Source organism: Prenolepis imparis, unplaced genomic scaffold (assembly GCF_030444845.1).
Source record: "Prenolepis imparis isolate NDT839.2.m4 unplaced genomic scaffold, iyPreImpa1.0 SCAF_7, whole genome shotgun sequence".
Lineage (NCBI taxonomy): Eukaryota > Metazoa > Arthropoda > Insecta > Hymenoptera > Formicidae > Prenolepis > Prenolepis imparis.
Genome location: NW_028141165.1, coordinates 17,739,573 through 17,753,524, shown reverse-complemented (window position 1 = coordinate 17,753,524; position 13,952 = coordinate 17,739,573). Strand labels below are relative to the sequence as shown.

Below are 13,952 nucleotides of genomic sequence, written 5' to 3'. Positions count from 1 at the left end.
AAGCAGTGGTATCAACGCAGAGTACTGAGACACTTTGCACAAGACACTTTACACGAGACACTTTGCACAAGAGATTTTACACGAGACACTGCACGAGACGTTTAACGACCGTTAGGATAAGAAACAGAAGAAGACGTAAACGTAAAACAATCAACGGTCGCGCACATGCGCCACCCGTTATTCCGCGCGATCGTTGATTGTTTTACGTTTACGTCTTCTTCTGTTTCTTATCCTAACGGTCGTTAAACGTCTCGTGCAGTGTCTCGTGTAAAGTGTCTTGTGCAAAGTGTCTCGTGTAAAGTGTCTTGTGCAAAGTGTCTCGTGTAAAGTGTCTCGTGCAAAGTGTCTCGTGTAAAGTGTCTCGTATAAAGTGTCGTTTTAAATTTTAAAATACAGAGAGATTTGTTCATTTTCTGTGCATATTTTATTTTCATCCGCATTAATCTCTTCATCAAACGTGAAGGATGGCTGATGAACAGAGGTACGCACAACATTATGATAAAGTGTGGGAAGATAGTTTCTTTGCATGTATTTTTAATAAAACGATTTGTCTTCTGTGCGGTTATAAACCATCTCTTGTTAAAAAATATAATATTGAGATACATTACGAAAAAAAACATTTGAAAGAGTATTCAAAATATGTAGGTCAAGAAAAGTTTAATTTAATAGAAGGATTAAAATTAGTATATCAAGAAAGTTGTAATCCAATTTTTGAAATCGATAATAATGTTACATCGTCTTCAAAAGCAGTTACTGCTTCATATGCCATATCGCACCTTATTGCAAAACATTCTAAGCCGTTTACTGAAGGTGAATTTATAAAAAAATGCCTTATCGAAGCCGTAAAATCATTCGGAAATTCGTTAACTGTGTCAGACGCTTCTAGTATTCCATTAAGTAAAAAAACAGTAGCATCGAGAATTACTGACATCGGTTCTTCCATAGAAGAAAAATTAAAATATTTATTAGCAACGTGCTCGTATTTTTCATTGTGTCTGGACGAAAGCACCGATAATCGACATGTGAGCCAGTTGAGTATTTTTGCTCGAATCGTACAAAACGATTTTTCATGTGTCGAGGAGCTTTTAGATTTCGTACCATTACATGACACAACAACCGGTTTAGACATTTTTAAAGCCGTTGAACAAACACTTCAAAAATTAAATACCGATTTTTCCAAATGTTCGGCTATCGTTACTGATGGCGCAAAAGCGATGACTGGTTCAAAAACGGGATTCTTCGGCCAAATAAAGCAGCGAGATTTAAAGTTCCCTCTTATTCATTGTATAATACATCAAGAAGCATTATGTGGAAAAGCAGTTAAACTGTGCACCGCAATGAAAATTGTCGCAAAAATTATTAATGCAATTAAAGGCGGTAACAAATCTCTTATTCATAGAAAATTCCAATCTTTTCTGGAAGAACACGACGCAATTTATAAAGATATACCTTTATATTGCGAAGTTAGGTGGCTCAGTGCCGGAAAATGTTTGGAAAAATTTTTTGCGGTAAGAAAAAAGATCTTCCTTTTCTTGCAAGAAATGTCTCTTGCAAAATGTGATGATTTTAAGTCCTTCTTTGAAGATTTAGATTTTCTTTCCGAACTTGCCTTTATTACTGATTTAACTTCTCATTTAAATCACTTAAATCTGAAGCTGCAAAAGGCAAATCAAACCATTTCTCAATTAGTAAGTCATATTGACTCATTCCGCAGGAAATTAGTGTTACTAAAAAATCATTTAGAAAGCAATATATTTCATTTTTACCCATCTTGCCAGATTCTTTTTACAGAACATGGCAAAGATTTTGATTTTAAGAAACATCTTCACATAATTGATTCATTAATAGCTCAGTTTGACACGCGTTTCAGTGACTTTGAAACGCTTAGAAAAGATCTTATTCTTTTTGAAAATCCTCTGACAGTTCAAATTGAAGAACAAAATTTAGAGCTTCAAGCAGAACTTTGCGATTTGCAAAGTGATTTATCTCTTAAAACGCGGCCGGAAAAAGGAATAGACTTTTTTAAAATTTTAGATGCATCAAGTTATCCAAGATTAATAAATTTCGGACTTCGAATCTTTTCAATGTTTGGGTCCACATATTTGTGCGAATGTTCTTTTTCAAAATTAAAATATACAAAAACTGATAAACGTTCTTCTTTGAGCGATGCATCTTTAGCTTCGCTGATGCGAACTTCTTCTTCTAATATTCCCGTCGATATTGCGTCTCTTGTAAATTCATGTAAACGGCTTAGAAAATCGAATTAATATTTATTCTGTTTTTAACTTTATATCATTTTTTATCAACTTTTATAAAATTTTTCTTTCCACACGAATCATTATTTGTTGTTGTCCTCTTTAGTGGAATAGGCCTACTGGGGAAACCACTTTAAAAAAAACGCATTAACAATAGTACCTCATGGGTGATGTGGAAATCTATTGTCTCCTAATTATATTATAATTATAGTTTTTTATATATAAATTTTATAATTTTTAATATATAGTTTTTATATACATATAATTATGCAGCAGACGTGTCTTCGATTAATCGAAATGTATTTTATTATATTCATATTTATATTCATATTTCAAAATATATATTGCGAAAATAAGTAACATGATTTTACGTTTTACGTTTACGTAAACGTAAATTTATATGTAACAGCGCGTTAAGAGCTTTAAATAAAACAAATATTTTAAATTATTACAGAACACATATACGTGATTAATAATAGAATAATAACTATTTGTATTATTAATACAAAATAAAAGATTGAATAGAAAATTTTTATAACTTTTGCTATTAGAATGCTAATTGTGCTATTACGTTTGATACGTACGTTCCTGAGACCATGTGCCGCGCTCCTTAGTTACGAGCGGCCGGCGCTGCGTTGCTACGGCGCGAGCGAGGAGTGGGGGGCAAGAGGCGTGCGTCTCGAAATCTCGCCGTAAATGGCAAGTAAATCCCAGCACTGACGTAGAGTAACGCAGAGAAAAACGTAAATGTAATAAGTAACTACGTAAGTCGTGTGTGCGAAAAGTGCGTCTCAGACAAGGTGAGTAATATTAATATGTAAATATATATCTTAATGGTTTATAAGTAAATATACTAAAACAAAATAAAAGTAGCTTTACTTATAAAAACAATGATTTATTGATCTCTATCCTTTGCCCAATAATCAAAGTAGTCAGTAATTGCTATTTAATCGATATTTAATCGCTAGGTTAATCGATATTTTTCTTTGCTATTTCGAAGTATACATATATTGCTAAAAGATATTCTTATAACATCCATGGTGTAACTTACACCATGATAACATCTATTTTTAAAATTATTGTTTCTAATTTTTAATTGTTTCTTAAACAGAAAATTTACTTTCGAAGTACAAGAATGTCTGATCATTCAAATTATTGTAATATTGTCACTGATTTATCTGAGGAAATCAATATGACTGATTGTGAGAATACAAATGACTGGAATGATGGTTGTGAACTTATACATGATAATTTAGAAGAAAAGAGTGGCGATGAACTTCTTATCGAATTATACAGAGAACGTCCATTTTTATATATTAAGAGTAATGCTTTAAGGATTGTTTAATGAAGCAAAACGCTTGGATCGAAATATCCAAAATAATGATTCAAACTAATAGTAATAAATTTTACTTATACAATAATTATATAATTAATAAAATAATAGTATATATATATGTATATATATACTATTATCGTATATGTATATATATATATATATATATATGTATTCATTCTTTCCCAGATAGCACAGGACGTCCTATGGACGTCCATTTTATGTCCCTTTTACGTCCGCACGTCCATGGACATAAAATGGACGTCCATTGTACATCCGATTTCGGACATCCATCAGTGACTTAAATATGGCCGTCCACTGGACGTTCGAGTTCGGACATTATTTGGACATCCATAAGACGCGTTTGAATTAAGACCGACGGACGTCCAATGGACGTTCATAGGACGTCTGTTTTTTACTAATATGTAAAAGTAGATATACTATGAGACTTCTAACTCAGGTCCTCTGAGGGGGGTGCGGGGCGCGGGGGGTTCTCCGGGGCGAGGGGTATGACGTCACGCGGGGCGGGGGTATCTCGGTGGCGCGGGGGCTGACGTCACGCGGGTAGAGGGGGATGTTTCGACAAAGGAGGGGGAGTTTTCTGAGTGCAATATTTGTAGATGGTATCTTTACGACTTTTTTATGAGGGTTCTTAGACATTTTCCCCAAAAAGGTATAGAACAAGCGCCGATGATTGACAATTTTGTACCCTCGTTAATATAATTTTATTATGGAAGCGCCGATGTCCGGCTGCTCGAACTTGTCAACGGAGCGTTCTAGAGTCCATTAAAACTATGTTTTTCATTTTATGGACATTTTATCATTAGGAAAGAAATGAAGATTTTAGGGCCGACGCTGCGACGAACATGTCAAACGTTATTTATAGGGGTGCAAATGTAAAAGCGTTGACGTTCGGCAGCTTTGTATCCTCGCGGAAAATCTCCCATAAAAACGAGAGCGAAACATTTTTTCTTAATATTTTTTAAGGAAGAATGCAACGTATCGGCGCCAACGTTCGGCAGTTTTGTACCCTCGCAGAAAATCGGTCGTAAACGAGAGCGAAACATCTTCCTTAATATTTTTAAGGAAGAATTGCGATAATTTTGAGAGGAATGGGGGTTGAAACTTATGGAGAGAGTCTGTCTCCGCGTCAAAAAGTCTTTAGCATTCGTATAGCACAGATCAGAGTAAAAGAAATGGATGAAGATATTATTATGATTGAGAATAGTGATAATGACATAGAAATTATAGATGTGGAAGATAGTGATGTTGATGTAGATATTATAGATATTGCAGAAGATAGTGATAGAGAAGAAAATGACATAGTGAGTGAATCAACAGACTCCGATTATAGTAGCGAGCACGGCGGGGACTTGGATATAATTGAACAATTATTGGGGGTGCCTGTAATCAGCAACATAAATGTTGTAATGAGGGTGTGCGCTATATATTCATATTATATATCTGAAGATTATATTAAATTATGCACTGCTTGTGTAGTACGAAATGTGGAACTATTTGTAAACATTTGTGCCATACGCGTGCATTGTACCACTTCTTATGAAGTGATTATAGAAGAGTGGTGCAGCGATTGTCACGCTCTGCTGCATCTGATATTGACGCGGAACATGTGTCCACTTTGTAATCATTGTAAGTATCCGTTTTATATTTATAATAAATTAAAAAATTTGAAAAAAACAAAAGTAAAATTCACTGTTTCTATTTTCAGTATAAGACGCAGCCTCCACTCTACTACCTCAGTCATCGCTGCAGTCACTGTAACCACCTCCATCGCCCGACCACCTCACAGCTGCCGTTGCCGCTAGCATTTTTTTTTAATTTTATATTTTATATTAATTTTTATTCATATATTTTCATTTTTATTTTATATTTTCTTTTATCCATTCAATTTCATACTTAAATCTTTGATATTGAGAGCCGATAAAAATATTCTTAATTTTCTTTTATATTAATTTATATTTACATTTTATTGTATTCTTTTATAATCTTTTATATTATATCTATTTTTAAATTTTACATGCTTTTATATTTTTAATCACACACACACACACACAAATGTATAATACACATTTATTCATAATTAAAAATAATTAATATTAAATTAATATATTCATTTTAAAAATTCCTCTTCTTTTCCTTCACTGCGTCATCTCTCGCATGCGCCTCTCGCTATCTCTGTCTCTCGCGTTCACCTCGCGCTCTCTCTTTCTCTCCTAAGCGCTATCTCTCTAGCAGTCCCTAACCTCGCGTCATCTCTCTCTCTCTCTCTCTCTCTCTCTCTCTCTCTCTCTCTCTCTCTCTCTCTCTTTCTCTCTCTCTCCTCGCCGCAACATCTCTCTCCTTCACGTTCGCCTCACACCCTCTCTTTCTCTCGCGTTCACCTCGCGCTCTCTCTTTCTCTCCTAAGCGCTACCTCTCTCGCAGTCCCTAGCCTCTCGGTTCCTAGCCTCGCGATCCCTAGCCTCTCAGTCTCTAGCGTTACGTTCCCCCTTCCCCGCATGACGTCATCCCCCGCAAGGACCGTGCAACGAGCTACGTATGAGAGCTGGGACTGCTTACGGGTGGGAGAAAGATGGAGAATGGAAATGCATGCAAAGAAATTACATCATAATTTAGACTTAAAAACTCTTTATTCTTCTTTTAAATATTTTTTTTTTTCTTACATATTATGGACTAAAAACTAAAGCTGCTAGCTTGCAATCGATGAGCTGATGGTTGTTGAAGGCGTCGCTCGCGCGTATTACATTTGATACTTCTTTAGGATTCGTTACATTGGACGCGATATTTGAAAATTTCGTAAATTTGATATCGACTGTATTGGTAATTTTAACTAATCGGTCAAAAGTTACATCAATGCATGGATCGAGATCGAACATACGGTGTAACGTCGATTCGATCATCATCATGCATACATTTGAAGATTCAAGACTTATTAACTTGGCGTCGTTAATCGTACGAACTCGCACTGTTAACGGTCCAACGCTTATAAAACTGTAGGCATCTTTAGAATCGTTTCGAAGCAGATTCTGAATATTGTGACGTTGCTCGTAGAGTCCTTTCCACGCTTCGAGAGATAATATCAGTTCCTTTCCTCGATGATCTCCTATGGCGATTTCCACGTAACTCGGTGGATCCACTTTGATACCAATTTCGAGGAATTTAAATTCCGTAGCTGTCAATGCATATCGTCTACCTAGTATACGAACCGCACGAGGCTCCAACGAAATGCTGTAAAAATGAAATTAGTTTGAAAAATAATACAATTTGTAAAAATATAAAGACATAAAAAATAGAAAAAATAGAAAAAAAGTTAAACTTACTTGTCGCATTTGTTCTCAAACGATGGAGTTTCATTACAATTCGGTATGTAATTATTCGCATATCTGCCGGAGCCGCTGCTTCTTTCAGCGTAGTACATATTTCCAGATTTTAAAAGTGAAACCACCAGCACGAACGGTTAACGCTACACTGATCGTATAAAGAAATTAATCGAGTGTTGTACATGACGCTTATTTTTAAAAGTAGTGGGAGTAAATGTGGTGGGAGATTCTAGAATACTATTGGCGCTATGAAATTTAGGAGAAGGGGAAACGGCGCTCGGATAAAAAGAATTCTTAGAAACGATTCGTGAGGAAAGGATTGGGGAAGGGGAATAAGAGATAAAACACATTAATGTTTAAATATTTTATTTTTCCAAATCTTGCAATTCTTTCTGGCGTTGCGACCACCAGTTAAATATTTTGAATACATTTTGTAATGCGCAATTCTTAACATGTTTTCCACATCGCATAGTGTTTTTAACATCTAGATTATTTAGAGACTCGATATCGTCGTAATCAGCATCCAAGGTCACCATAATAATGAAACCGTTTCCCGCTTCATCCAATATATCGGCTAACCATTCTCGCTTTTCAAGTCCTTTTACATATACGAGAATGGATTCTTCTTCTTCTTCATGTGGTCCACCAACGATAGCTGTTGTAATCAAACGCTGAGCCATGCTGTATGGAACGTTTCCCTCTTCCCATTGCAATCCATGATGATTTCGAGTCAACCATGAGGCTTGGTGTCTCTCAGATTTTATGAGCACACCCCATGGTACAGGACATGCGAAAAAATAATGTGACAAAATAAATCCTCTTCTCAGGATTGCCGCTTCCTTTACAATGAATTGTTTATTGAGGATAAACCCCTGTAGATCCACAAACGTTGGTACGGACATGATGAGATCTCTCTCTTCGATGTATCAGTTAAAAAGAAGAATGACAACTATCTCATAACACTTTGATTTATATTCTGCTATGCTTCCCCCTCTCTCTAAATTGTTGGTGTGTTTAGGTGATTTTGCGCACAACGTTGATCAACGGGTTGTACTGGATCACGCGATCATGTATGATGAGACAGTACGCAGTGGTATTCATCGGCACATTCTCCTTACACTCGAATTCCAATCTCACATCCACGGTTGCGCTCTTGACCGATTCGTTTTGTCGAGAACAATCGATGATCACGAACGGACCGTTACGTAGAAACATTGAGACGGTGAGACTCGGCTCGAGATACTCGTATCCATAATAGTTCTTGCAGAAACGCGCATACGTATCGTACAGAATCGACCATCTGTTTTTATCGAAATCCAGATTCATATCGTCGTACGGATAACATTCCGAGTTCAGATAGAGTTTCACATTGGTCATCTTGCAATCGTCGAATCGACTCATATCCTCAGACATGATGTTTTTCCGACCTATCTGCAGAGCGAAGATAACATATCGTGGCTTCTCCAGCTGAGTCGCTGTCTTAATGGCCCATAAATGCTTGGTTGTACGCTGCAATAGCGGATACTCATACAGATCCCACGAGCGAAAACCCATGCTGAGGTAATGTCCGCTTTCCAGAGCGCGCAGCATCGACAGCTTCTTAATCTCGCTCAACAACACATGTGGCATTCGCCATTATATCTTGAATATGTTGATCACAGGCTCCAGCGTCGAATCTCCAACCAGACAATTGTTGTCGTTGCGCGATCGTATTAAGATTAACTCATGACGAGCGTTCATCACCACTCGTCTGTAATCCTCGCAAAATCCCAATAACATGTAGAGCGGTACGCAAAAATTGAAGTTTCCATTCGCAGTAGTCGGATCAGTCCAGCCGGCGTTTCTCATAATCACGCTTCTATCGGATGATATCGTTACATAGTTTTTGAGCAAACTTGTTATTCCCACGTTTCTATTGCGATCAATCTCCACGCCATCGAGTTCGTATCGAATCTCATCGAACATGAATGCGACATAATTATTTCCCAGTATCACAGCAGATCCTTCGGCTGGTTTATTTATCTTTAGTTCTCCCTCGATGTATAGGAAACTTTCATACGGCAACGTATACAGATCCTGTTGTTGTATGGGTATTCTTATCTCATCACTGTGTCCGAATGTTGTGTTAGCGAACGGGTTGTACGTGTGAGTCTCGATCTTGACGATGCGATCGTCGAAGATTGGCTCGTCTCCAATGTTGAAGATGTCGGTCATTGTTCAGATGTTTCGCACCGCGAATCCCAAAGATTGTAAAAACGCAACGTTTGATGCGTTCAGTTTCTTTTTCTTACTGCAACCGGATGATTGGATATTAGTGAATGTCGACGTTGTTGTTGTTGTCGCTGGCTCCGTAAAGATTGTGTTATCTCTCGTATCTTTCGATCCGTTCAACACGAGCATCTCATACGCCGCACACGTACGTTATCGCTGTCGTCGTCGTACGTGCAATCTAATGGTGATCTCTTCTCCTCGAAAATCGAGCAATCGTCTGTCCTGGTCGACAACGCGTAAAGCTTCCATTTCATTGACGCTACAACCCAGCGGCAAATATAGTCACGTGACTAAATTTGCCGCTCGTCTAATGGAGGGAGAAGTAGCGGCAAAACGTGCGCGTCGTGAAACCGCTGCTAGGTTATGTATGTCTACTGGTCTATTGAGTACTGACAGGCTTCCTTCAGTTAATTGATAATTTGATTGTGATAATGTGAATTGTGTGTAGTGATTAAATTAAAATTTTTATCAAACTTGAACATAATGGCCTACATGCAGAAATATCGTACATGGGTGACAGAACGTGCGAGGAAAGTGAATAATGCTCAAGAGGAACAACTCCTGAATAACATACTACTAGTTGTCATTATGCATGAAATATTGCGGATGAATTCAGAAGAGAAAAAGAAACGGATCTATAAAAAAAAGCGTTTTTGGGTACATCCTATATTTAAATTGAGAGATAAATATGGGTTTTACGAAGCAATATATCCAACTCTGTCAAGGTATGAACCTAAGTTTAAAAACTACATGCGGATGTCATTATCGCAATTTGAGGACCTGCTGGCTTTGGTTGCACCTCATATCACAAAACAAACTGTGATTCGTGATCCCATACCTGCTGCAGCACGGTTATCTATGACATTAAGGTAAGCTTGATATGTTAAATCGAACGTGTTCTTTCCATAAGGACAATATTACATACAGAATTTTTTTTCAGATACTTGGCTAGTGGTGATTTAATGAACTCCATGTCATACCAGTATCTTGTTGGAGCTACGACAGTGTCAAACATTATTGCCGAGACATGTGCAGCATTGTGGGATTGCCTTGCTAAAAAAGTGCTTCCTTTTCCATTAAGTAAAGAGGATTGGCTCAATATCGAACAAGATTTTGAGGATCGATGGAATTTTAATCATTGTATTGGCGCAATTGACGGAAAACACATTGCTATTCAGGTATTTCTTTTATTTGACGTTATCTAATTATGGCGACTGGCGAGCTATATAATTCCATTTGTTTTAGTGTCCCGATAACGCTGGCTCTTTATATTACAACTACAAGAACTATCATAGTATTGTATTGCTCGGGATATGTGATGCCAACTATATGTTAACATTCGTCGACATTGGAGCTTATGGCCGGCGTAGTGATGGAGGAATTTTCCGAGATTCTATTGTGGGTCAGAAATTTTATAATAAAGAAATGGGACTGCCAGAACCTAAGAAACTCATAGTCGATGGTGATCCTATGCCATATGTTCTTGTTGCCGATGAAGCATTCCAGCTAACTGATTTTTTGCTAAGACCATATCCAGGAAAAGGAGGACTTAATCACGAAAAAAACATCTATAATTATCGCCTCAGTCGTGCTCGTAGAACAATCGAGAATACTTTTGGAATTCTTGTGAGTCAATGGAAAATATTGAAAAAGCCTATTGACGCTACTGTAAAAAATACAATGCAAATTGTCCAGGCCATCATTTGCATTCATAATTGGCTTCGAAAACAGGATTTAGACAAAAACGAATATATTTCTGTGGATATGATTGATCGCGATGAACTTAGTGGTTTTATTCCTGGAAATTGGAGGAAGGAAATGGATAGCAGTCATGCCTTGAGAGATCTTGGTAATTGTGGCAGTAACAATTCTTCTCGAGCTGCCATGAACATCAGGAATGAATTTTGCGATTATTTTAACGGTGAGGGTGCTATACCCTGGCAGTATCTTCGACAACAGTAATCAAAATTATAAAGAAAAAATAAAGTGATAAAATTTAAAAATCGGTTCATATTTATGGAAAATAATAAAAAATACTGATAAAAATCTATGACGTTAGGAAATGGTAATAATCTGAATAAATAAATATTATATTTGATATTTTTTGTATCATTGTATGCTTTTCTATCATTGTATGTCTAAATTGTATGATACATATTTATAGTATATTAATAAAATTATCATTACACTGCTTCAAATATAAATTTGTATTACACGTGTACTATCATATAATGTACGCAATTATATTCATTTAGCGCTTTTGAAGGAAAAAAAATAAAGATATTAAAAAATTATAAAACCATAAATTTATTTATTTTGTAAAGATTTAAGGCTAATTATGCTTGTATCAAAAAAATAAAAAATTTGTTGTCGGAATCTTAAAAAATTCAGTTGAAAGAAATTGAATTATTATTAATTTCTTCATGCAGTCTGGAGAAAGTCATTTGGACAATATCCTGTAGAGTTCGCATTTGTAGTTGAGGCGACATTTTGCGCAATTGTAATGCTGCTGTTTGTAGCATATGATCCACTTCATCGAATGGATCATTTGTATTTGGTGGTGTAACATTTAACGCCTTTTCCCGTTTCTCAAAAATTTGGATTAGTTTATCCAACGGATTCGTAGAAGCAGCTGATATATCGCTAACAGTAGTGGAATTGGTATTGAGTCTTTCCCTTTTTCTACTCGTAGAAGTACTTGATAAGGTTACTGGCGCTGCAAACAAATTTTTATATACTAATGATATCAAAAAATAATAATAATAAAATAATGATCATACTTTCTATGCTACTACTGTCATTTGGATCTATGTCAATCAGACTTTGCACTTCAGAAGTTGACTGCACCGAATTATTTGATAGCTCGTTCTCTGTGCCAGGAATATTATTCGACGTGCTACAATAAATTAACAAAGTATGAATTACAGAAACAAATTGTGGAATTACACTAATTTTATCGCTGTCTAATGATGTTCCTGGCACAAAGAATGAGCAATTTCAGAAATTTGTTCGAGTGGTCAGCCTCAAGATCAAGTGCAAAGTCTGTTTGACATGGACAACATATGCAGTAGCTGAGATAGTATAATGGTTTTATTATTATTGCAATTGTTAGAAAATAATTTAATAATAAATTAATAATAAATAAAAAATAAAAAAAAATTAAAATAGTTGAATTATTATTATTATTATTATTATTATTATTAAATGATTTTCAAACAATAGCAATAATGATAACAGAACCATTATACTACCAGAGCTATTGTTGTCCGTGTCAAACAGATTTTGTATTTTGTACTTGATTTTGAAGCTAATGAAGTCCACCATTGTGTTGTGCCAGAAACATTACTTTATAATAATAATAAAAATCAGTTACTCCTTCGATAGACTGGTATCACGAAGAAATTCCATTATGTCATAGTGCTTCCACTTGTGACAGTCCTCATTTTCATTCCTCCCAGATCCACTCGGAAGGTACTGCTCCGACTGGACAATTTTGCGATATGTATCGCGTAATGATTTAAATTTCTGTTGTACAGCAGCTGCGTTGAGTACACCTAGAAAAATCTGATTTTATCATATCCAACTAACCTAACTGTATTTTATATATTTATTTATTTACCATTTAATTCATCAGCAACTTCTTGCCAGAGTCGTTTCCGGGTTTCCCTGGATCTCTGGTCCACCGGCTGGCTAATGTCCCACAGAGGTCTTCTATGTTGGACGGCCAAAATTAAATGCTCTTCCTCTTCCAGCGACAATTTCTTCGAAGCCTTTTTTTTGGAAGAAACTGTAGATTTTTTGCTGCCAACATTCCTTACAGCATTTTCTTCAGATTGGCAGCTGGAGTTCGCCAATTGACAATTTCCTGCCACGACTAAAATCAAGTGAAAAAATATTCGATTTCATTGTAGAGGAGCAGAAGAGTTCATTATTGTGCCAACTAATCCATAACTTACATATATCCTGGCTAAAGGTTGCACCAATGTCGACCTCAACTATTTCCTCTACGCCGTTAATGTAGGCACGGCGTAGGCACGTTCTTCCATCATATATATAAAAAAAAAAATTTATTTTATAAATACACCTAAAACAAAATAAAATGCACTTATAGAAGATAAAATATATACTTAAAAGCGGGTAAAAATAGCGTGTCGCCTCATCGACATGACACCCGTATCCCTCCAGACATCCGTGGTCCGACACATCGGCGAGGTTGCAAATTGTTTCGCAAAGCCCGCATGTCTGCACCATTGTAATTTCCTAAAAAAAATTATTATTAATTATTTAACATATCCAACTAATCCAAACATAGCTCTATCCGTCTACAAAAGTTATTTTAATCATTCATATATTTGCAGATATATCCAACTAACCTAACAATGCAGTTATCATAAAAGCAGCATATTTATGCACAACAAGAATGATCAAAATATTCCATATCTGCTATATAATATTAATATATTACTTACTTCATTCTCGTAGTTCATTGTTAATTATAACTTATTAAACACTGTTGAATTTCGCGGCACGCTAAAAAAGCTGAGACGGTCTCAACTTTTTCCCCCATTACATTTTCTTGACGCCGAATCTCGAAAAAGTCACGTGACCCCAATTTGCCGCTAGGTTGTAGCGTCAATGAAAAGGCACCTTTACGTTAAATCCGTAATGCTCCGCACGATGATCGGCAGGTAAATGATGTGCGCCGGTATTTCCGATATCTTATATCCTGGTGGTACCCTCGGTGAAAATTCA

General features: G+C 36.2%; 1 pseudogene; it reads left to right on the top strand.

The window, feature by feature from the left end:
* The first annotated feature begins 3,390 nt into the window (after positions 1-3,390).
* LOC145938678 (uncharacterized) overlaps positions 3,391-13,952 on the top strand; it is a 30,121-nt pseudogene continuing 19,559 nt past the window's right edge.